Source organism: Taeniopygia guttata, chromosome 2 (genome assembly GCF_048771995.1).
Source record: "Taeniopygia guttata chromosome 2, bTaeGut7.mat, whole genome shotgun sequence".
Classification (NCBI taxonomy): Eukaryota; Metazoa; Chordata; class Aves; order Passeriformes; family Estrildidae; genus Taeniopygia; species Taeniopygia guttata.
Window position 1 is genome coordinate 132,785,001 of NC_133026.1, and position 26,878 is coordinate 132,811,878.

The following is a 26,878-nucleotide window of genomic DNA, read 5'->3' on the forward strand; positions in this document are numbered from 1 at the left end:
TCCCCTTTATTTAAAACTAGCAACAATATATTTTTCTTTTTTTTTTTTTTTTTTTTTTTTTTGCCTATGGCTTAACTTTTTGATTCTGAGTAGGTTTTATTCCAGTGTATTTCTTAAAATGGTGTCCCCCATTAGGTGACACCAGAATATAATTGTTTTTAAATAATCAGGTGCTATACTAAGACGTATAAGGATGGCTGATTCATTTTAGATTTAATTACCATAATATAGGGGTTTGCTGTCTATAGTATCAATCACTGAGACACTTTATAGTTGATAATATTAAAATGGCAATAATGAGAATTCTGCTTCATGATGAAAATAATTTTAATCACGGGTAGATTACAAATCCATTTACTGTTACAGTTACTGAGAATTCTATTATCTGCCTCCTGTTGTGAAAGATGTTGAAACTTGTTGTCAGGAAATGTAAAAGATTATACAAGTATGCACTCTATGGAAAGTTTCTGTCCCACAGAGCAACAAAAAACTGCTTTATACCAGGAACTGCTAAAGATGAAACTCACCTAGTGAACTTGTATCTGCATCTCTGCATGAACCTGGCTATGCAGATCTATTTATAAGCTCAAGGACAATGTGGGTAGCTGGGTTAGGTTCTCACCATGATTTCTTCTACTCACAAACAGTACTTAGCCAGGTGACCAGCTGTTGCCTCTGTAATGAAGTTGTAATTAATTACTAGCTCCAATCTAATGTATAGATGTAGGTAATCTGGTGCCTGGATCTCTAGAGAGTACTTATTCTTTCTGGTGGCTGGACCTCTGATGCTTTTCTGTAACTATGGACCTATCATCTCAATTATTTTTTTTCCCTTTCTTTTCCTGTTTTGTTTTTTTGGTTTTTTTTTAATTCTGTTCAACACTAAACAGGGCTGCCATCAGGCTGGGATTGCCTCTGTCTCCTCTATAAATACACTAAGGGTGCTACCCTAGATTCATAGAATTATTTGGGTTGGAAGGGACCTTAATACTCATCATGGTTCCAATCTCCCTGCCAGGCAAGGGCACCTGCCAGTAGAACAGGTTACTCAAAGCTCCATCCAGCCTGGTCTTGAAAAATTCCAGGGGTGGGGCATCCACAACTTCTCTGGGTAACCAGTGCCTCACCAACCTCACAGTAAAGTTTTTCCTAATATCTAACCTAAATCTACCATCTCAGCTTAAAATAATTACCCCTTGTCCTATCACTACAGGCCCTTGCAAACAGTACAAGGGCAGTACAAACTGCTTTCTTTTAGGACCCTTTAGTTACTGGGAATTTGATCTGACATCTCTCCAGAGCCTTCTCCTCTTCAGGCTGAAAAACCCCAGCTGTCTCAGCCTGTTTTCATAGAAGTGGTGCTCCAGCCCTTGCATCATCTTCATGCCCTTTCTCTGAACTTGCTACAGCAGGCCCATGTCCTTCTTCTGCATTATTCCAAGTGGGGTTTCACTGGTGCAAACCCCCTCAGCCTTCTGGCCACATTCCTCTTGATGCAGCCCAGGATGCAGCTGACTTTCTGGGCTGCAAGTGTGAATTGACAGGTCATACTGAGCTTCTCATCAACCAATATCCTCAAGTCCTTCTTGTAAGAGAGTCTATCCACTTGGACATGAAGCTATTGACAGCAACTCTTTGAGCACAACCCTCCAGTCAATTTATTGTTCATGAGTGGTCCATCCATCAAATCAATGTCTTTCCATTTTAGAGACAAGGATGTTGTGTGGCAAATGCTTTTCACAAGTCCAGGTAGACACCAGTCACTCTTGCCTTGTTCAGTAATGTTGTAACTGTATCATAGAAGACCATCAAATTTGCCAGACACAATTTTCCTTTAGTGAAGGCATGTTGGTTGTGATTGATCACCTCGTTTTCCATGTGCCTTAGCAGCTTGCAAGAGCATCTTCTCTGTGGTCTTCTAGGACACTGAGAAAATAACAGCTAGCCGGTCAGTCCCCTGATCTTTCTTTTCTTCCTTTTTAAAAATGAGGGTTACAGCTTCTTCAAGGACCCACAGATGCATCTCATCAAGACCTGTGGCATTGTGCTCCTTCAGGTTCCTTAGATGTTCTTGAATCCAATCTTCTCCTACGTAGGGTGGTTCTTCATTCTCTCAGTCCCAGCTTTTTCCTTCTGATACTCAGGCAGTGTGACCAGAGCACTTTACCATGAAGCTCGAGCCAAGTATGGGGATAGTGAAAAGGACCCCAGAGTCAATCTAGTCCCAAAGTACTGTTGTGGCTTGAAGGGTTGAAGATCTCAGATAATTTCCTATTCACAAAATGGCCAGGTGGGAACACTGAACTCTAAATGCCCCTAGCTGGCATCTGCACTGGGACAAGTGGCCAGGACACGGTACAATTGGACAAGGGGATTTCTCAGGCTAGAAGTGATTTTTCCTGGAGCACACATGCTGCTGCTGCTGCTGCACCCCTGCAGTGCTGGAAGAGCTGTGATGTCTGAGCTTTTCCTTTCCAATTTCATTTAAGACAAAACAAAGAAACCACACTGAAGTAGTTTTAACACAGGATTTTGGAGAAGGTCTTGTACTGCTGAAACGAATAGCATAAGCCTCACCGTGTTGAACTTTTTTCTGAAACTGTGTGTGACTATGTGTGCACATATACATTAGCACTGCTTTGATTATATAACATAATGAGCTCAATGGATTTATTCTGGATTTACACTATGGAGCCTCAGAGCAGAGTTTGGAACAGTGTCTTGTCTTTAAGATGCCAGTTTTGTAAATGTGTTTCTTTTCTTAAGGATACTGATGAAAATGTATTACTGATTTTTCATGCATAACTTTGCAATGGAATCAGATTTTTATGTTCCAGCTTCATCACTGTTTCTGAATTGGGATTAAAAATTTTTACAAACTTAGTAGAGAATCAGTTATCATCAAAATCCCCAGGAGCTCATTTACTGGTGTGCAAACTGCGCCCCACACTGGTCCCCTGCTTTGGAGGAACTCAATGAATAAATTAAATTTTCAGAGACAGCCAGCTTTATAATCCTGGCCTACTGCTCTCCCTTCCTACTTGCATATTTTTTATCATTCTGGGCTTCATTCTCTGTGTTTGGACTCTGTTGCTGACCAATGGGTCTGGGGGGAGGGACACCAGGGCTCAGAATTCTGGGAGCATGACTTACAGGGAGCAGTGGGCAAAATAGTAGGTGGCTACAAAAGCAGTAAAACACATTTGCAAAATTGGCTGTCTATGGAGAAAAATTGTAAAATAAACTGTCTGCACCTTAATTTGCGTGAGATATACCATTAGTAAAATGAACAATAATAAATATAGAATCAATCTAGGGTTTTTTTATGAGAAACAGGTTTCTTCCTTTTTATTATATCAGTCTCCTCAAATATATTGCTACTGAATCTTGTTAAACAACCATAATTTTATCTGAACAATAAATCTGTTGCTTTTTTTTTTACCTTGTGTTTATTAAAGCATGAGACAAAAGAAAAAAACTTTACAGGTAGCATGATCCTCTTTGAGAAAAAGTGAAATAGTAACAGCAACAAAAAATCATCCTAATCAATCTAATTTTTAAGTCAGAAAAACTATCTGGAAAGGTTCTCATCAAAATGATTTTCTGCAGATAGCTCATAGGTGATCAGGATAAAACCCCACTGCTTCAGCACTTCAAATATTTATCATATATATGTTTGCTTGAATCTTGATAAGGGTGAGATTTGGGACTTATGGACACTGAGATAGGATGTCACCTGAGACATTCATCTGATTCTGAATGCAGACAGAAGGAAAGTGCCTAGGAGAGGCCAGAAAAGAGGGAGGGAGAGAGTAAGGGATACTAGGAATGGACAGCCCTTGTTCCCAGCTCTAATATCCCGCTGCAATTATTTTGTGGACATCCACTCCTTGCCTGCAAAGGAGATAGGGCTATAAGTGTATGTTATTTTTTAATTACAAGGGGGTAGAAAAAATCCTGATGATGGGCTGGAAGGTGCCATTGCATTGTTATTTTTTTCTCTCCCTTCGTTTGCTGATTATGTGAGCTGGGCTCCTTTGCTAGCCGATGATAAGCAGAATTTCCATGTTCTCTGCATAATTAATCCATCTCTGCCTCTCTTCATGCCAACTCGCCCGTTATCGCCGGCACATGCCTGAATTGCAAAAGAATCCGCTCTTCAATTGGAACTTATTGATATTCTAAGAAAAAAAAAGAGAGGGGGAAAAAACTGAAAATCCTTAAGTTTAAGCCGCAGATTTTTAAATGGATTAATTTCGCTGCAATCGCAGCCATCTAAGGCGGGAAGGCAGGCAGAGCAAATTGAAAGCATCTCCATGTTTGCAGAATTGGGTCCAGAATGCTGAAATATACTGGCACAGTTCTCTTTAAAGTCAGAAAATTACCATTCATTTACATCACATGAAATACTTTTTTATGCTAGAAATATTCAAGAGACGTTCCTTAAATGCCTGCTAATGCTAGATAACATTTCTAACTTTCAACATTTTGCTAGACTTTGATATGACATGATAGGAATGCCTGCCAGTGTGGAATATTATATGTACCCGTAATCTCTTTTTATCACATATTTAGATTATATCATCCTCTCCCTAAACCATCCCGAAGTAGTCTTTAAACAATGTACTCTATGTCGTAGGCTCCTCTTTAGTATAGTTACATGAGCCCAACTTGGTAGGGCACATTTAGACTTTGTCCAGTACGAACGTTTTTTTAAAGTGACAACACATGATCCTAAAAATACAGTTCACCTTTTTCTACCTTTCACAAAGTTAGGCTGCATTTCTTATGGTCCTTTCTACATTTAGAACTTCTGTTTTCACTAATTTATAACATGTGATATGTTTTGTTATTTCGATACAGCTCTTGAGGATTGTACTTACATTTTAAAAGGGCTCAGCTGTACTCCATACCAGCCTGGCGCTGCTTGTGCAATAACAAGAGCTAGTGGCAAGCTAGGACTTTTTCTCTTCTCTCTTTTTTTTTTTTTTTTTTCCCAAATAGTATGAAAATCAAAATATTCTTCTCCTTTTATTTCTCTAACACTAAATTCACATCCTTCATTTCCTTGACCCTAGGAAGCAGCAGCATTCGGCAATGCTGAGAGATTTATTTAATGCCTCAGCTAAGCCACAATGTATCTGGCATTCCATGCCCATATGCTAGAAATCAGCAATTTATGCTGCTGTAGAAGGAAATGTTGACACTCACAGTTAACAGAGGGGGGAAAGTTGCTACACTGGCTGCAAATGGAGATTTAGCTGTTAAGAAATCTTTGTTATTATTAGACAGATGTCTTTCATTTGAAAAATACATGGGAAAGAAATAAAATAGAGGAACTCACAGGCACACATCAGAGAGAAAAAAAAAAAAAAGAGACATAAAGCACAACAATATTTGTGGCAACATCTGTTTAAGATACAAAGCAATGAGCTTAATACATGGTTGGGCCATCTTACCCTAAAAAATTAGCACTTGTAATGAATTTTATGTCATTAGTAAGTAAAGAAAATGCCACTATTCTAGTTTGGATTCTCAGGCAATAAAAAGCACCATACAAGAATGACTAGTGATCACATTAGGATATGTTTTTATATAGCAGAAAGAGAACAAAGAAGGTTTTCTGGTTGCTTCATAGTGATTGACAGTCTTAAAGCACCAGTTAACTTGAGGATATTTCTGGCATATTATAATTTTAACATTGCAGTTTTGGGAAAATCAAAATGTTCGAAAACAGTTGCTAGAGAAAGATAGCTGTGTTTACATTCAACTCTATAAGCAGCTAAGAGAAGTAATTAAAACCATGTTTAAAATAATCAAAAATTTTAAGCATCTCTGAAATTCTATACTTAGCACATGAATAAAATCTCCAAAGAATAAAATCTCTGTGTTCTTTCCACATTTATCTGTAGCATCAATAAGTAAATAGCAAATTAATAGTCAGTATTCAAAATTGCTGTATATATGCATTTCCAATTTTATATTATTTTGTTAAAAATAACAGTTTCCAACCTAATTTGGGAGAAAAAATAGTACAAGATTACATATGTGTGCTCCATAATATCACAGAACTTCCTAATCTCTTACAGTGAAATCCTGGCTCTTTTCAAGACAATCACAAAATCCATATTGCCTTTAATTACACCTGCATTTCAGCAAAATTTTTGTAGTAAAATCATGTTTAATTAAGCTTATACAAGAGTCAGTGTTGTTTATTTATATCAGAAAGTTCCTTCTAATAGTTTATACTGCAAACCTACAGCACTGGCATCATTATACCACAAAAAAAAAAATCAAACATGCTAAATAATTTTAGCTATAAGTAATATTGTTGATATTAATTCAAACGTGCCTTTTATATTTTTATATGTATTTATATTCCTCCTTTTTTATTATCATGCTTTTGGACATAATAGGATACATAATATTATATTCAGTTATAATTATTTAAGAAACTACAAATTTCCATACTGATTTAGGAATCACAGTTTCTGTACTAATACTGTGAAAGATTTTGTGAAATACTCTTTTGCACCTGAAAAGAACGGCAACAGCCACAGCAATGAGGAAAAAGGGATCTGTAGCACACAGAAATCTTCCAGTTATTCAGCATATTTCAGCATTTGTTTCAGATTATAAATATAAATTTCTCAAGCTCCTTGTTATCAATCTCTGTATTGATTCAGCCTTTTAGAAGATCAACATGTAGACAAATAAAAAAAGAGATCAGTGCTCAGCAGAAATGTACCCTCATTTAGAAACCTAGATTCGGTGCAAATCAAATGACTGTAATTTATCCATGCATGGCATTGCCTAGCATTAATCTATCCTCAATTTTATAACTGGAAAGCAACTGTAAATGAATTACCAATTGATTTGTAAATTTTACTTAGAGAAATGTCCTTGCTCCTTCTAAAAATAATACTCTGTTTAATTTAGGGTTTCAGGGATTGTTCAGTATATGAAATCGATTTAATGAGCTGGTCATCTTTAGGCAGTGTTGCAGTGAAACCCATACCAGGGAAGCTGGGAACCTTTTCAGTTCTTTGATGCTCGCCCGCTGCATATTGCACTACCTGCAGGAAGTACAGCATAAGCAACAGATTTCAACACATATCAGCTATGGCCAAGAGATGAATCAAAATCCTATGGAATGCCGTAGATGCAGAGGGTTTTGCCAGGCTGCATTCAGAATATAAAGGTTTTATTGCTTGTTCTGGCAGGCATACACCATCTACAATGTAAATACTGACTGTTACTTAGAATCTTTGGAAATTTGCTGTTGTCTACCCACTTTTACCTTCCTGGAGACATGAAAGAAAACCCAAAGTCTTTATTACGATGGAAGTGTGGCAATGAGTAGGGCTACATCATTTGGTGCCCATTGTGTTAACCTTAGTAAGGACACCTAAGAAATCAGTTGTGATATGCAGCCCACAAAGAAAGGCCCTTAGCAACCAAAGAGAAAAAATAAAGTAGGCAAGCACAAAGTATTTGATTTGTCCATAAAAATCCTCATATAGGTTCCATTAAGAGAATTTGGCATCTTGTAACTATAAAAGTAATTTAAGTAAAGAATAACACAAAAACATAACTTAGTCTGAACAACTAACCAAAAAACTACCCTCCTATAAGAATAAGTGGGTAGATGCAATGGGAATCTCTCTTTGGAAAGGAACCTTGATAAGGGTCCTCAAATGATCTCTGGCCTCAGAGATGATCAGTGAGATTACCTGCACATGTAACCACTTCCTGTAGATACGTAGCAGTAAGACCTTCATAGGGAGTTATGAGGGAACAAATACATACAGAGAAGTCCAGCTGGAGAGATGTCTCACTTCATTTTAATAAGAATAGATTTGCATTTTCATTTTATAACCTGCTCAAAAATCCTTGACTCCAGCTCTAACCTCCAGGATGAAACATTATCAGCAATAGTAAATAAATAACTTGCCAGATATTATCACAGATTCTTGCATCTAAGTCTTTAGGTCTCAGATAAGTGTTTAGGTTTAAGAAAATACAAAATTTTCCTATGTACTGCAATATGGTCAACTAGGTATCAACTATGTATCCATGAAATCTAAGGAGGGAGCTTTCTTCCCTCCTTACTCTCTCTCATTTGTTTTCCCTGGGACCTGGAAAGAAAACTAAAGCATGTATAATTCTGAACTCAGTTCTATGAAACCAAAGTGAATGGACTATACATAAGTTTCAGTGAATGCCAGACTGTCTCTTAAAAAGCACAGAGTTATAAGAAAAACACTGTATTTATTTGCAGGGTACAATCTTTTTTTTTTTTTTTTTTTTTTTTTTGCCACAAATCATGGCACAAAGCTACAAAGTAGTTTTCTGTATTAGAAAAACATATAAGATAAAGTTTTCAGGAACAGAAGTTACATTTTAGGTACAAAATGTGTATTTTTATATTGTATTTAAAAGAAAAAAGCCAGAAAAAATAGAAGAAATCAAAACCTTTTCCAGCATAATACAGGAACAAAGGAATATTTGGATAAAAAGTCCATAAATACATTCAACCTTAAACTAAAGTTGCCGACAGAGGGAAACAATAGAGCATTTCCTGGAACCAGGATTGCCAGTGTGTGCTTTATGGACTCACCTTGATTGTCATTTGTTGAGGGATGATTGGAATCAGAATCAGAATCAGATTCAGCCATCCTCTCTGGCCCTGGGGCAGTTTGACTCAGGAGCAAGCATGGAGTAAGCCCAAATCAGAAAGAAAGCTTTGTGACATTCACTGGTCAGTGATATACAAATGAAGCGGCACAAAGCCCCCACTGTACTCATATAGGCTTCATGATAGGACTTGAAAACAGAAGGTGGCCTTTGGCAAATAAAAAAGGGTGCAACCATTCCAAAACTAGAAGGGCAAAGGGATGCAGACACTAAAATAGAAACTGCAGAAATAACAGATGAAGATTTCCAGCCTATTGCAAAAGAAGATGGTCCTTCTTGGAGTAAGCGAGTTTTGTGCTCAAGTGAATCACAAGAACAGGCCATTGAATATTTCCCTCTTGGTGTCACATCTGCACAACTGTTCTGTTGCGTGATTACAGATACACCTCAACGATGAAGCACAAATCCCTGGAGGAAAAACTTTCCACTGCAAATCTGTTCCAAGGCAGATTGCAGTCTGGTAATAGAAAAGGCAGAGCCATAGAGTTGCCAGCATTTGACAAATCACAGTAAGTCTCTTTGCCTCAGTGAGATAGAGCAAGGAGAGCTCAACTGTCTGAATCTGTGGCATCTAATGAACAGGAACACAATTACCTCAAACTGTTAACAAAGAAAAAATTATTTTTTCCAAAGCTGAATTTACCATGGGCTATTGCAGCTCATAACAAAAGTAAAGCTAAAACCTAGACAGAACTGAGCATATTTTTTATTTTTCCATTTGAAACCTGGGATTATTTCCTCCAGGCATTTGGAAGGACAATTCTAGCAGAACCCTGTTTGCCAGTAAAGCTCAGTTTTGGAAATCACCATCAGTCAGCATGAAAATGGGACCAGTGGTATGGAAATGAGCTCATTACTATTATTTTTTTGCTGGCACATGCACAATTTGTGCTTTTAGAATTTTGAAAAGCGGGACATGAATTGCAAAGAAAAAATGAGTTAACAATATTAAACAGTCAGTTGCTAATTACTGAGCAATCCAAACCTGCGTCTGGAATGACATGCTCAGACATCCAGCTGGACCTCAGGCCATATGTTATCCTAGATCCTCACGCACAGCTCCCACTACTGTCAAACACTTCAGTTTTGGGTAAAAAGTTCAGTGCACAGATTAAATATGGTCAGAGATATATATTTGTAGATATTTTGAAAAGACTAGTAAATATCTGCAATTTACCAGTAAAATGAAAGGATGAGAGCTGTAGACAGCAAGGTAGGAAATCAGTCTGAATCATTGTTTTTGCTTCACTCTCATTGCTTTGTTTGGAGCAGAAATGTCCAATAACTCCGCTGCGGTTTTTTCTCTGTAAGGGGGCTACTTACATAGATTTAGAATGTTACTTCATTGTAGTAGATCAGCTGCCATAGATCACATTTGTAATTGTTCAATGTAAGAAATGAAGTTTATTATCTACTTATTGATCCTGAGGTATAATACTTGGCAGAAAGAAACATAAAGAAAATTCTAATATAGTGTAGTAAGTTTTAATGGTGTAATTCCAAGGATAATAATATTGCTAAAAATATTATTCCCCTAAGTATGAAAAGTCATTTACCTTTAGCTCTAGGTTTCTTCTTGGTCCTAGCTAAAATATTAACTTTTAATTTATTTGAATTGTATTTCTTATCATGTATTTTCCAGATAGAGACCACCTACATTAAAAAGTGTACATATGCTCAACTAAACCAGATATTCTATGGTATCTTCTTGTAACAATGGAGATTTCATTAAGTATATTCTTCAGTGGTATGATTTCCTAGATGTATGTCATATTACCTCACATATATTAAAAATAACCCTTCATAAATACATTTCCAAATAATTTAGAGAAGGCTTTAAAAAATACAGGTGTCTGATTTTGATTTTCATTTCCACAAACATATTTGCTTACATGTGCTGCAGTTACAAATTATTTCAGCCTGGATCAGTGATTTGGTGTTGATCAAACAGATCCAGTGTTATAAATTTGGTGGTCATCACAGTCATGCAATCACTTGCAATAAGGCAGAAGAATCTGCAAGTTTAGAACAATTCCCAGGAACTGAGCCAATACCCTGCACTCCTTTTGGATATTCAGTTGCTATTCTGATGGATTTAAAAGTGTGGCTGAAGAAAGCACCTATTTTGTGAATTTTTCATGAGGAAAGACTGAAGTGGCAGGACTCAAAAACACCCAGCAACTTACATCAAGGCTTGTTTTCATGATGCTTTCAAACATCTGTAATTCTTTCTCATGCAAACAATACACAAGTGTGGTCCTGTAACTATATTTAAATAACTAAGAATTAAAACAACAAGAATCATAGAATCCTCTAGGTTGGAAAAGACCTCTGAGATCTTCAAGTCCAACCATTAATCTAACATTGCCAAATCCACCACTAAACGACGTTTCTAAGTGCCACATCTACATCTTTTAAACAACTTCAGTAATGGTGACACCACACGTTCTTGGGCGGCTTGTTCCAATGCTTGACTGCTCTTTCTGTGAATTAACTTTTCCCAATAACCAAACTGCCCTGTCGCAATTTGAGGCAATTTCCTCTCATCCTACCCAATTTTACTTGGGAAAAGAGATCCACTCTTACAACCTCTTTTCATGGAGTTGTAAAGAATGACAAGGAATCCCCTCAGCTTCCTTTCCTCCAGGGTAAACACACCAGGAAAACACCCCAGCTCCCCCAGCTGCTCCTCACAGGACCTGTGCTGCAGACCCTTCCCCAGCTTTGTTGCCCTTCTCTGGACACCCTCCAGCTCCTCAATGTCTCTTGTATTGAGGGGCCCAAAACTGAGTACAGGATTCATGCCATGGCCTCTCCAGCACTGAGTACAGGGGGATGATCTCTGCCCTAGTCCTTCTGGGCACACTGTTTCTAATACAAGCCAGGATACCATTGCCCTAGTCAAAGCAGAACCTCATAAAGGATAGAATACAATAGCAGAAATATTCGGGCTATGCATTTTAAATTCCTTCATAGGAAATAAATATTCCTTCATATACAGATACCTGGTAGCATCATTTAGGAACAAATCCTCTGTGATTTGGACTAATATTTTTCATGCAGCTACTCAACACTGCATCTGCAAAATGCAAATTCAAAATAAAGATTATTTGACTAGCTAAAAGCTGGATATTTGCACATTTGCTTCCCATATCCATAAACATTTTCATGCAGAAAACAATAAAGAAAAATCCCATGGAAAGCTGAAATCCTAAGCAACTCATTTTCCATTTAGGAGAAGTCTCAGTGATCACTGTGAACATTCTTACTGCTTTATTTCTGGGAATTGCTGGCTCTTAAATTGTTCTGTTGCAAATCTGAAACATGCAATAATTTACATTACAGTAATATTTAATAGCGAACTGAGAATTCTGAGATAGTTTACAAGTGGAACTACTATTACACTACTTGTAACATTTTTCCATTAAAAAGCTAACAAACTGGATTAATTGCTTTGTGACAATGTTTCTTTTTAAAATCTTCTGTTTCCATGTAGCAAAACATAAATGCTGTATACTGTTACCAGTATTAAACTGTTTTAAAATACTGCTTTTCTCGCCCAGAAGTTTATGATGCATATACGTACACCATACATTCTGCATTGTATTGCACTAACTCATGCTATAATAACCTAATAAATCAGGGAAATTTAAAGAATTCACACAAATGTATGTGTGGTTTGTGTGGGAACAAAACCAGAGATTCTTCAAACTCCATGCAGTCATAATAAATTTATAGATTGTAAAATGTCATGTATGGCAGATATAATTAATTTGAAAGGGAAAATAATTTCACATTTCTAAACTGAACATGTGTTTACTTACAAATTACATTACAATTACATAATTTTGTTCTCCCTGTTACTTATGCATACTAATAGAGAAACCTGGGGAAAAATCTGCAAAACACTTGACAAAAATATAAATGATATCTGACATTCCTTGATTTACTTGAAAGTTATTATAAAAGTTGCAGTAGCTAAAAGGTATTGATTTTTAAAATAAATGTGTATTTTAAAGGTGACAGTATGTCATAAAGCATAAGTGTAAGTTCAAATTATCTATTGCTTTTCTATAAATCATCAAGTGCAGTTATTAATTAAGGTATTTAATGGTTTTATAGCTATTTTCACATATCTTCAAAAAGTATATTAATAGGAGATAATAAAACTGGAGGTAGATACTACATATAGTATACTTCTGAAATATATATTTTTGAGTGAATACTTAATAATCCATTCAATATAGGATATTACTTATTTTTGCAGTAGATGTAGTTAGGATTCTTCTCAGAAAAAAAAAAAAAGACTTTTAAGAAATACAAATTCTGAAGTCTGTAGTATTGTGTACTAGGTAGCTGCAGTGGCTTAGGACTGAGGCAACTTGACTCAGAAGGTGAAAGTATTCTTTTATTTGATATGAACCTTTTGATTCCATTTTCTGCCCTATTCAAAAGTCATGTTGAATATCTAGATCTTTTGCTTCAAAATTCCACCCTGAACTGCAGGTAAATGAAATGAAATCCAGTCTGTTGACTGTACAAGAGAAAGGTATGTGGACAAAAGGTTACAGGCAGCTGATAAAGATCCACTTCTCAGTGGAATAGGTTCAGAACCCATAAAAAAAGCTCACTTTATAGTAGTTATGATTACTAATTCCCTCGTGTGGGTAAGCGAAGCATATCTCATGCACCTTGTTTGTCCTGCATATCCTTGCCAGCTTGCCAAGTGTATTTAGGCTCAGGAGTTACTCCAGACTGGAGGAGAGGCTTCAACCATCTGAACTTGCATTTGCAGCGGATGGAGTGGGAGTGTGCCTGTTTGGGATGTGCCCTGGAATAATTTTGCTGCTGTTACTCACTTGGTCAATAGTTTGGGAACAGATCTGCATCCTGCAGCTTGAACGTTTGTCAAATAGGACCAAGGACAGCTGCGTCCATTTGTCGCAGGACAACTGGGTTTTCTTGGCTGGTGCTCATACTCTGCTTAAACATTTTTCTGACAGTACAAAGTGCCCAAAAATTTAAAGGCCACCAAGAAAAGGTAGTGCCACTTTAGGTGGTTGTATATAAGCACGTTTCTATGGTCCTATTCAGAAATTAGTTTATAATTAGTTTATTATTTATAGCAAAATATATGCTTTGATTTCAACGAGTGTTATAAAATAAGGTCCCATTTAAACAAACCCTGAACCAGAAATTATACAGATGGCATGTTTACCTTCATACAATAAAGAAAGAAGAATTTATTCCTAACTGTACTTACAATCCCCTCTGCAGAAAGTATCAGAATATCCTCAAAGATATTTAGATTGCAAATGTGCATTTTCTAATAAGTTTGTGATCATCAGCACTTAAAGCCTTTAGAAAGAAGTAAATGGGGTTTTTTTATACTCTACTGTATTTCATAAATTATGGATTTTATAAAAACACATGATTTTTCACACTGTATCTTGAGAAGCTTTAAAACATTGCATAATTTGCATTTTGGATAATGAAATTTTCATTAATAAATATATAAATCATAAATCATTTATTCATACAGTGTAATGTAGCAGTTTATTACATACTGCTTGACTTTTGTAATCAGGGAATCCCCTGATGAAGAAATTGCACAATATTAATTACCAGCACCATCTGTGCTAAACAATAAGAAAAACAATATTTTAATACAATGACTTCATGCATGTCAGTTATCTTCAACATTAAACCCTGCAGTTTTGTTGATGGGGTTTACCTTCTAGTCATTTAAATAACTGATGTTCTTACAAAGGTTAAAACTATGAATAAATGAATTAAAATTAAATATAATGAAAAATACCAATAGATACAGCATGGATCAAGTTCATTCATCAAATAAGTGACTATACAGGTATAGATACACCTACGTTTAAATGTGTATTTTTAAATTTCCCTACAAATATTTCAACAAAATTATTATTTACATGCTGATTACTCTTGGAAGATGGATGTTCAACTTCTAAGAGTTGAAGTAGTTTTGTGATTTTTTTAATGGGTTTGTTTATTTGATTTTTAAATTAGAACAATTTTAAATAAATAATCCTTAAAACATAAATATCTATTTGTCAGTATTGGGAACATAAGTTGTTTTGATGCACACAAAAATATTTAAGGTGCATTTAGTATTCTGGATGTGTGAACTCATGTGAGTTTGCTTTTTCTCACTATAATAGCAAAGATATTACTCTTATACATGCAGGAACTGATTTTGTTTAATTTTTTAATAAGCTTAAAAAGTTTGCTAGGTAAAATCAAAACTACACCTATAAATATATTTCCTTCTCAAAAAATTCTGACAGAGGAACCAGCCAGGGGTATTAGGATAAGGAGAGCATTCAAATTCACTGATTGAGTGTGCCATGGGAAAACCTTAAACACAGATTCCTTATTTCCAAATAAGTGCCTCACCTATACCTATGCCCATATCAACAATGTTCAACACCCTTCCCTCTGCACAATTTTATTATTTGTTTCCTTCTGACGCAATAATTTTCTTTCAGTAAGTTTTCATCCAGTTCTAATTATATTTAAGCATACGCCAACTACCAGAATTGGGTTTTTTCCATATCTATCATATATTGAGGTTGTATATTGACTTTCAACTTTCCCCATAACATCTGTTTTAATTTTTCAATACTTCAAGACTCCATTGACATTCATGGCCCTCAAAGGTACACGTCTGAATGCTAAGAAACCACAGTAAACTGTGTCCCAGAAGAGTGCTTTTATTTCTGCATGCATATGCTTTTGGTGACAATTATTCAGGTTTCTTATTTAGAATTTTCACTTGCTGATATACACACATTCATAAGTATTGCGTATAACATTGTTTGCAGGAATTTACCTGTTAGGAGACAGTAATGAGACTCCTAAAGCTTAAGAAACTGCACAGAGCATTTATTTATCACAATAAAAATTAAATGCTTATTTACAGCCATCAGCTCACCTACTGAAAGGCAGTGCGAATTCTCCCAGCCCCGGTCAATCTGCTTTTCCCAGGCCTCCAGTTAGCTGAACATTATTCTCTAGCAGTGTATATGTATTAACTATGCCAAAGGCAGGCTGCTCCCTGCTCTCTGTGTGGTGTCCTACCCATCCTGCAGCTGGATGATTTTCAGGCTCTTCCATATCAGACACGACAATGGTTTAGTATCATGGAATTGTTTAGGTGGGAAAAGACTTATTAGATCTTTGAGTCCAACCAACCACCACTAAATCATGTCCGAAAGGGCTGCATTCCTCCAGGATACCTTCACCACCCTTCCAGGCAACCTGTTCCAACGCTTGACAATCCTTTCTGTGAAAAAAAATTTTCCTGCTGTCCAACCTGAACCTGCTCTGGCACAGCTTGAGGCCATTTCCACTTGTCCTGTCACTGGTTGTCTGTGAGAAGAGCCTGACCCCTACCTGGCTACAGACTGCTTTCAGGGAGTTGTGGAGAGCAATAAGGTCACTCCTGAGACTCCTTTTCTCTTGGCTAAACAACCCCAGCTCCCTCAGACACTCCTCATATGACTCCTCCAGACCCTTCACAACCTTTGCTGAAGGAAATGATGGCTTTGCAGATATCTGCGTTGTGCTAGAGTTGAGTGAGAAGCCAAGGAAACCTTTCAGACAGAACCATAATTCTCTTTAATGCTCTGTATTAGAAACAAAGGTATACAGGAAGGCTTTGCACTTTTGAACTGTGACAAACTGGTACTCAGCAAACAGCAATGTTTTATTGTGACACCTCCAGATACTGTCTCAGGGATTCTGTAGCCTCTTGCTTTCAGGGGATTCATGTACAAGGTAAATCCATCCAGGTATTCATCTCCTTACCAGGGTCTGCTGCAAAAGTTGCAAATCTCATTAGATACTCCCTAGGCACAGCTAAGCATTGCAAATTCTGTCTAATTATTTTTCTTCCTCATTTTGATGTATGTTTTTGTGTATGTTTTGTGGCCACTGCTCCATTTCCATATAAATAATTATTTTCTTGAACCAGCCTAGCTATTCTTCCCTCCAAGTGTTTGCTGGGGATTATTGAAAAGATTTTTTTCCTTTGCAACTTAACCAGTGTTTTTTCCCTTGGTTATACAATATATTTTTCACTTTTTAGTGGTGACTTCTGTTATATGTCAAGGCTTTTCTTCTGAAGATTTTCAGGTCTCCTCCATTCACTTTTCTATATATTTCTGCTCTCAGAAACTTATTTCTCCTTGCTCTTTTCTTTCTGGTTTTTCCTTCCTCCTAGTTGATCAATAATTATTTTCAAAATATTATTTTAATTGTTCATCTTTTTCTGATCTTCAGTGATTTCTCCCCATCATTATCTTCTCTATCTTGCTTGACTGGGCAAAGCCAAAAACTTAGGCCCTCCACCCAACATCACTGGAAAAAAAGATTTTGTCTCTATTGAGGCAGCCTTTCAGTGGCGTTTCAGTTAATCAACTCTTACAGTTTGCTTTTTAGCCCTTAGTTTAATTTATCCGTTGCTTTCTTCATTCTTACTCACTACTCATTCTCTACTTAGAACTGCAGAATGTTTTGAATTGGAAGGGACCTTAAGGATCATTTAGTTCCAATCCCACTGCCATGGGCAGGGACACCTTCCACTAGACCAGGCTGGTCAGAGCCCCATCCATCCTGGCTTTGAACACTTTCAGAGACGGAGCACACACCCCTTCTCTATGCCAGGGCCTCACCATCCTTGCACTAAAGAACTTTTTTCATAAACTGAGGAAAAGTGACGACATGATCATAGGAACTTCATACAATATGGAGAAGATCTCACTTGCCTTGAATATCCAAATAGTAATGCTGATAATACCAGAGAAGGATCCTGCCTTCTATTATGATGTATTTTTATTATCAGGAAAAAGTATTTTGGAAACATGAATGTTCCATTTAATGTTTATTGTCGCTCAAATAGAAAAATAATAGCTAAAAAGTATTTATTAAATAGTAGATTGAAAGAGTACAAATTCTGCTCATGCTCTAACTTGGCAGCCTGAAACTTGAAATTTCAATATTATATTTGAAATCTTTATAAAACATCCATCTGCTGAAAACATACTTTTTGAATTATTACTGTACTGAAAAATGCTGAAATTTTCATATAATAAGCACTATACTGACAATCTTCCAGTATAGGATTCAGGTATTCAATTTGCATTAGTTATTACAAAATACTGTAAATACATTACAGAAAGATAAAAATGTTGATTTTAACAGATGAACCTTCATAGAATGATTCATCTGAAGGTAAGTTTGAACTTTGTGTCAGTAAAAATTTGCACCTAGCTTTGCAGTTAGGTTAGGGAGAGGCAACTCATTATGAGCTCTATTCAGAATTGCTGGCTAGTGACACTAAGTGTGTAAGGGGCAGGGGGGAAACAGTGCTGCAATGGGCTTCAAATAATTTTCGTTTCCTGGAGTACTTTGAATGTCACTGAGCCTCATCTGAGCACTCCTGAAAAGTGAGCAAGCCATGTAAAAGTCAGATCCAGAGGTTGCCACAGGGATACAGGTAATATTGCTCCTGAAATACAATCTCCTGATATCTTTGCTTTTATGGCTACTTGTGGTGGTGAAAATCATTAAATAGAGTACATTGAGAACTGAGGGGTAGATGCACTGTCCTGATTCAGGGCAAATTTGGACGTACTCAGAACATATATAGTGTTTATATAGATATAGATTATATGTGCAGGATTCATATCTAAGATTGTGATGGAAAGGCACAAATTATTTTTGTTCTCCAATTACGTAGTGTAAAACTTTATATAAAGACAAAACTATCTCATTATTTAAATTCTATAGCTGGTATTTAAAATTAGATTTTATTGATTGGTTTTCCATCCCATTTATTGATCAGTTTACCTTTTAGTGATTCTTCAAAGACTTCTGATAGGACACTTGTATTAGAATCTCTTTGGTGTATTTAAAATAGCTTCCCAATAATGAGGAAGTATTTTTAACCCTACTTTCTTCAAATATGAATACTCTTCTGAATAATGCATATGGTGTTGAGACATTAGGCATTTTACTTACTACCTATAGAAAATGCCCAAGAATCATGAACTAGAGTAAATTGTTTTCTAAGTTGGGCTCCATTTATGTAAATTATACATTTAAAAATGCAGTCTTTTTAAAAATACTTATGTTACATTTAAGCACATGTTTTTAGCTAATAGTCTGTAGAGCTGACACTTACAGGTAAGGTATTCATACTCATGGGTTGGTAAATAAATCACTTCTAATGAGGCTTTCTAAATAACTAAATAAGAAAGTACAAACATTAGAAATGGGACAATACTGCCTTTAGCTGCCAAGCAAAGCTTAGGAGTCTTTGTTTACTAGTTCATTTCCTCTTAAAAGGTAAATCTACGTTAAATGCACCAAATTTTTCATCATTCAGTCATACAATTGTTTGCATATTCACTAATATTACAAGATAAGTTTTTCTGTTCACAAAATCACAGAGTCATTTAGGTTGGAAAAGACCTCCAAGATCATTGGCTTCAACCTTTGAATACCTGTCAACTTGATCATGGCCACGTTCCGTTTCTTGAACACCTCCAGGGATGATGACCCAATCATCCAGTCCACTCCTATGTTCAACAACCTTTTTTGTGAAGAAATTCCTGCTGAGGATCTCCCCCTGTGCACCTCGAGGCCGTGTCCTGTTGCACTGTCACTAGTTCCCTGGGAGGAGAGCCCCATCCCTGTGTGGTTACAGCCTCCTCTCAGGGCTCTGCAGGGAGCGGGATGGTCACACCTGACCCTCCTTTGCTCCAGGCTGAGCACCCCCAGCCCCATCAGCCGCTCCTGCAGGACTTGTGCTGCAGACCCTTCACAGCTCCCTGGCCTTCTCTGGGCTGCTCCAGCTCCTGAATGACTTCCCGAATTGAGTGGCTCAGAACTGGACACCGCATTCAAGGCGCAGCCTCACCAGTGTCCAGAACAGGAGGTCAATCACTTTCTTAGTCCTACTCGCCACACTATTGGCGAGTACAACCTTGGCTATAGGACCCAAATATGAAATAAGTTACAAAAATTGAAGAAATATATGGTGGCATTTGTGTAAAGCTATCTTTATTCTAGAATGGTTGAAAAAATAATTTAAATATTCAGATTTAATATAGGTTAGAGCAGATGATTGTTTTAAACTTGAATTTGTAATTGGTGTAGTTACCAAGAGATTGTGCACAAAATGCAAACTGTTTGCTGCTTGATAATTTTGTTAAATAAGTCAATAGAGAGACCAAAGACTGAGCAAACAAGTAGACCTAGTTATCCCTTCTTATCAAATTCAATTCTTTTCTCTGTCACGGTTTCAAGACATGATACTATCAATAGATTTTTTTCAGAAATAAGCATTCTGAAATTTCCAATCCACATAGAAATAAAAGATTCTAGAGTTATATCTGTGCAAAGAGAAGTAAAGAGACATCAGGAAAGAAACTTTTGTATGTATTTTTCTTTGTATTGATATCCTCCAAGCCGTAATTTTTATGGGTTCAAGGTTGGAAGCAACAGTCAGTTTTCCTATGCTAGTGGATCTACCCACTGTTTGAGGACATTAAATTAGGAGAATGATTATGCTTGCTATTTTGCATTCATGTTCCAAAAACTGTGCTTTAGACATTTTTGAAAAACAAGTCAAGGTTAATTCTATTCCAGACCACAAATTTAAATGTTTCTTCAGAATGGAACTGGCTTGCAACTCAATGGGTCTTTTTTTCTTTTGTCTTGATGGGCAATGAGGGTGTTTGCCCTCAAAATGCTTTCCAAATTTTTGTGCCCTGATTTTGCTTAAAACAAGGCTGAAACATTAAGCAAGGAATTTTTTTTCTTATTCAAGTCTGTGGAAATTACATGAGCACATGGAAGATACATTTATGGTTTTGGAACCTTAACTGAGCTCTTTATCTCCAGTTTGATGCGTAAAAAATCCTCCCAAATCTTAAAACAAAACCAGATACTCCTATTGGATATTTAGATACTATGTATACTGGTTTAAGACATAAATGAATTAATCTTAAAGCCATTTATAGTTGCTTTATTTACAATCAATTTTTCAAACCACTTTACCATGTGTCTACTGGTTCATCTTGCTTATTTTTCTACCACAGGCATGCAGTTCACCAGGTCATAGAATGTATCCTAGACTCCTGTACATTGTGGTTGTGTTGGCCTAATTCTCTTTTCAAAACAAGAAATGGTTAAGTAGTGTTGATGGAAGATAAGGTTAAATTACTTCTTTACATTATGTACAGTATAAGTAGTTTAGTCTTCCAAAATTTTCTGGAACACCAAGTTAAAGAAATGACATTTTCCTTGGATTTTGAAAATCACACTACTTAAACACATCACTAGGGTTAGGAACATACTCTAAAGAACATGCTTTTGCATACCATCTCTAAGTGCAAAATTGAAAGGTAATCTTTTGGATTCTACTTTACTGCATATTTGTGAATGTTATGAATGCCTTTATAATTTTTTTCAATTTTTTTTGTTTCAGAAATACATTTAAAGTAGTTTATGTGCAGCGCTGGGGAAAAATATACTCTGAGGTCATCATCTTTTTCGTTTATTAAGGTTGAATAAGGGTCATACATGATATTTTACAAAAAAAAAAAATAGTAAATGTGTTCCTGACAATTATTGCAATTAAAAAATCCAAACCTGAATTGGTTTAACTTTCATATATGATATCATATCCATATATGAAATTCAAATTAAATAAAATTATTTTTATAAAAGTCCAGGGGCAGGAATAGGAAGTTAAAATATATTTTTCAAACAGCTTATAGCTTTCGTGCACTAAATCATAAACACCAGTTGCAAACATAAAACCAGATCAATTACATTACTAGTGTTCTGATACATATGACTCATGAACATGGAATTTGAAGACACAAAAAATATGGAACGTTAGAAAAGACATACATTTTATACTTAGTAAGTCAGATCTTTGTTAATATTGATTTTAAAATGAAATCTCAACTGACTGTTTACCAGGTAGTGATACAGAGGGAATCAAGTACCTCTAGACTTTCTTGGAAAATCTTGAATCGTCAGTAGTGACAAATAGGCTTGAGGAGAAACAGTACTTGGAATTTGCTCATATTTAAACATTACATTCAGATGAGAATGAGCTGAGTCAAGAAAAGAAGAAAAAGCATGAGCACATAAGCAAGGAGTAACACAGTCAAGTGTTGCTCAGTTGTGCATACTCTACTACTCTTGTACTCTCAGGCACTTACACCAGTTAGAAAAGATTTGTGTGTGTTGAACAGTTTTAGCAATGTCAGTGTAAGAAAATTAAGTTACCTCTGATATACTGACTTAAGACCTGCTAACTTGAGCTACACTTATGACCCTACTTAGAAAATCTCTCTGGTGCACAGAGGAAGGCACAAACTGCGAAGAGCAAAAAGGTTTTTTCCTAGCTCTTTAAAAGGGCACTGGAAAAAAGCCTGGGAGAAAAAGAAAGGAATTGTAATGGAAGAAGAAAAGTAGCAGGGGGGAAATCAAACTAACCCAAGGGATAAAAAAAAAAAAAAAAGATGTCAGAAAGAATAATTATCTAAGAAAAGCAGTATTTTCTACCTTCTACTTGAGAGAGAAGCAATAGACCAATGAGGACATAGATATTGCAAATAAAAAACCTCATTTTCCACATTTGGTGGCTCACAACATTTTCGACTTCTGCTACTCCCAAGGTTCACCAATACCTGAGCTTATAAATAAGAGATTAGTAAATGAAAGGGAGGAAAAAAAATGTGCCTTGATAACCATCATTCTTATCAACACTAACCAACTCCCAGAAACATGGGACAACCATTTTTTTTCCTGTCTATACAAAATTTTATCTCAGAAATGGAGCAAAAAATAGAATTTGAAAGAAGTCAATTTTATCTGCATATTACCATTATTTCAAATATTTCTTGAAAGTCTTTAATTGCACTATAATAACAATGAATAATATTAGAAAACATCTACAGCGAAGTGGTAGTGGCTATGGTTAGGTGACTTTTCCAGTTTAGTCTATTTAATTTCAGTTTTACACATTTACTTTAAAATTTTGTTTCATTGAGTCATGTATAGAATCAAAGGCCCTTCTAGAAAGCTTTGTAATTTTAAGATTATTTCATATTAATTTAATTTCATTACCAATCAAAGGCTGTAGTATGTGGCAAGCTTTTGAGTGCCAGAGAAAATAATCCTTTATTGCTGTTGTTGTTTCATCAACAAGGTTACATAGTGCATTACTTCTGTAGGTCAAGCCTACTGTGCATGCTGGGGAGCCTTTCTTCTCCCCTCTAAGTGCACTCGATGCAAACATTCACTTCCCCTGTAATTTGCCAGCTCTTTGCAGCTCTTTGAGTTCCTCATTTCATTCTAGAGCTTCTAGATATATCCCTACCCTTGCTTTTCTCCCGGAATAGGATACCCTCTTGTCTTACCCTCCTCCCAGAGTGTCTTGAAAACCATTAATTCAGGGATTTTCATACTTCCAAAGCTGAAAACAGGTGCACAGGTGAAAGTCTATAGATTGAGACAGAGGCACTTTTAGGTTCTGGATGTGGTAATCAGAGTTCCCCCCACTTTGATTTCCCCCGTTCAACCCAGTGATTCACAGAAAATGATAAAATATAAAATTCCAGACACAGTACAGTAGAAGTCGACAAAAATGTCATTCAGCTGCATGTTGAATCTCCCTTCAATTTGGCAGTTATGCTGCTGCTACTTCTTTGTACCACCTATCTGTTAACCTATGGATAGCAAGGCAAAGCTGTTTTCCCTAGAATAGTTTAAATACACAACTAAAATACAAGGCCTTCTTAAAATGAAATCACTGCTTATTGCAACTGTGAGAACCATTCTTTTTCAGTGCTTAATAGCCCCAGTAGGGTGTACTGAGTTAACTGAGTAGTCATGTTTTTTGCTTCTCTCAAGCTTTTGTTAGTCTGGATAGAGAGAATTCTTTGTTTGTTTTTCCATCATTTTGTTTCTACAATACCATGTCAAAACTGACTAATGGGGAGCAATTTCTCTAAGAATACTACGTATTCCTATTCAATATTAAAATGAATACCGATACATATGGAATACTAAAATCACACTATATTTTTTAAAGAGAAATGTGAATACCTAGAACTTTTGATGTCATTGTTATGCATAATTATTAATGCATTTTTTTATAAATTGGTATATTATCCTTAGTATACGGCAGATAACAATGTTCTATAGCCCACTAACTGAAAAAGAAATATTCTACAAGTAAGATACATTTAGAAATAATTAATACATTAATATTTTTCCAAGGGCTTTCTATTGAGTTAAGTTCAAGTCTTCCTTGAACTGTATAGACTGTTATATGTATGTGTTACATATACATATAATATATGTAATACATGTAATACCTACATATGTAGGTGTTACATACCTGGGCAGTATATAGATGATGAGAGCCACTGGACTTTATATATGCATTGAAGTATAGAAAGGCATTATATCTTTTGATTTGCAAGCTCTGTGTTTCTTATGTGCAGTTTTCTGTGCACATAGTGATGTTTTTCTATGTCTAAGACACCTTGGCTGAAATCAACTAGATGGAAAACCAGCTGGAGGTCTTTTCAAAATATACTTCATAATCTTGGAGGAAGGGTATTCTTATTTTTCTGGCCAGCAGTAAATTTTCTACCTCAGTAGCATGGCTTATGGTACAGTATTAAAGATCCAAGCTTCCACAGCAGGCTGTATTGGCTATGTAAGCTTACACTGATTAAGGTTCTACGAAAAAACAGTCAAATATAAATACACAAAACAACAACACAAATTCTCAATTGAACTTAGCTAAATCAATGAATTGTTATTTGTGAATTTATCTCACTTTAATGTACATTATACAACTAAACCCAATTTAAGAAATGGTCAAATCCATGGCCTATAGATTAATTCATATTGATATTTTTTGTGCAGTGTTATTTGGAATTTCCAGCACAAGATATCCAATGCTACTGCTCTGTCTGTTGACAGTCACATTGGATTCCTTTAATAAAATCCATTATTGCTTTGCTGCTAGAGCGAACAAGAAGTGAATTTCCACATGGGAAATTTTGGAAGAAAAGCAGATGCAGGTCTTATTATTACTACATCCAAAGGCAATAACACATACTCTCTTTTTAACACATCAAGTCTATTGATACATACTACAGAAATGAATACAAAAATCATCATTAATTACTGGAGGAGCACTCTTGGAGAATGTGGTCTGCAGCTCAAGGACTCTTCCTCACCTGCTTGACTGCAAATTCCCCTCTAGTGGCTCTTTGGAGCGTACAACTTTTGCAGGTATCACTGCTTCTTTTGTAAACAAGGTGAGGTGTCAACATCTTGCTGACATCCATTGCCCATAAAATAATTATTATATGAAGATTATGAAGGCTGTAATAACATTGCTAAGCTCCATCCACCCCTGCCATGCACACCACAGAATTCTGTCACTGCACACCTGTGTGCAACTCAGAGCTGGAGCTGTACTGCAAAATTGAGCTCTTTGGCTTATTTTCTCTCATGCCTTTGAAAACTGGTTAAGATTCTCTAAAGGTGCTAGGGTTTCCTTAAAATAAAATGAGTCAACATTTCAAAATGGCTCCTCAGTTTGGCAGACAGGTTTCCAATGAAAGTCATGAAGATTTTCTTGGCAGTCCACATGGCATTTTACTTTGCCATCTGCTGGCGGTCCCCAGTTTCCAGATTCCTCTGTTTTAGCTTACCCTTTCAGTGAAAATCATCCAAAAGTGGGAGTTCAAATCCAAAGATAGTCCATGTGGACTTTGCTTAGTGGCTTGACTTTGATGTCTGGTAAGATCTCACTCACCACCTAATGAGCATGAGGGCCTTAGTGCTCCCATTTTCCCTGGATCGGAGCTGGATCATCTTGCTTTCAAGGCACCAATCCCTCTGTGCTGTCTTAGCTGCCTGGAAGGTCTGGCTCAGGCTGTGACTTTGAGTTTCCAGTTTCTCTGCTGGGGAGCCAAGGGCAGTCAGAGGTTGGTTGATTTATCTTCTCATTTTCATTTAGGAGAACATAGATAGAAAGCAAGTCATAAAAAGCCAGAAGGCTCAGAACTTGTGTTCTTGTTCAGTTTCACATGGATTTTTTCAAATTCTCTTGAATGGAAATAAAAATCATCTGCTTTCGTTTTGAACAGAAATTTCCAGCTTCTGCTGAAACAGAGAAAGTGATAAAAAAAATCTTCAGAGAAATTAAGATATCAAATATCACATGTATTTGGAGTCAAATGACTTGGACATAAGAGCAATGTTTTCCTTTTTTGTTTCTCCTTGAACGTTCCCATGCAGAATTCTCATAAGTGTCATAAGTGTCCTGAAATATGTTGTAATCACTGTTTTCCACTGTCTAATGGTCAGCATGCACAGGAGCTTTTCCCATAGCACAGAGAATAACACAGTCACTCTCTAGTAACCTTGGAAGATTAAAGCTCATTTTCCCTGAAAAAAAGTAAAACTGACTACACTTTACTATATGCACAAAACAAACTACCAAAGGAAGACATATATTTTTGTTTCTTTTCTAATCTTGTACAGATTTATTTATTTAAAAGGGTGCTTGCAATTTCAGAGTGGAAATGGGCTTTTGAAATTGTTTTACTTTCAAACAGTGTATGCCAATAGGTTTGCCTTTTCACCTTTTTCTCAGCTTGGAAGCTGTATGAAAAGGCAAAATATAAAAAGCAAAAAATCAGACTACAAATCAATCTCCAGAAAATGAAAATATTCTATTATTGTAATTTGAGATAGATGGTATTTGTAGAGAAAACAACCCAGTCTCATTAAGAATGAGATTCAGTTTTACGTTTTCACACTGAAATAGAACCTTAACCCTTGAGCAATCCCACAGAAATAATTTCATATTGTTAATGTTCAATGTTAGACCCTGATCCCACTGAAATAAATGGCAGAGATTCCATTAACTTCAGAAGAGTCAGATTAATTCCTGATCTCCTTGGCTGTTAGAGTCGGTCCTGGTATCTACCTAGTAGCATAAGAAAGTAAAGTATCATCACAGAAAAGGATTATGTACCTTTGATGAGCATCATGTCATTTGGTAATACAGAGAATTTAAATAATATAGTACAGGGTT

The 26,878-nt window shown here is 36.2% G+C and overlaps 1 protein-coding gene across 2 annotated transcripts in view; it reads right to left on the reverse strand.

The window, feature by feature from the left end:
- Positions 1-26,878, reverse strand: part of LOC140682463 (uncharacterized) — a 48,701-nt gene that overhangs the window by 7,611 nt on the left and 14,212 nt on the right. Inside the window, exon 2 of one of the 2 annotated variants that reach the window (XM_072924915.1) lies at positions 25,008-25,938. The gene's annotated coding sequence lies outside the window, so the exon portion shown is untranslated. Of the gene's footprint in view, positions 1-20,745; positions 25,939-26,878 lie in introns of those variants that run through there. The other variant, XM_072924914.1, reaches the window with a different exon arrangement.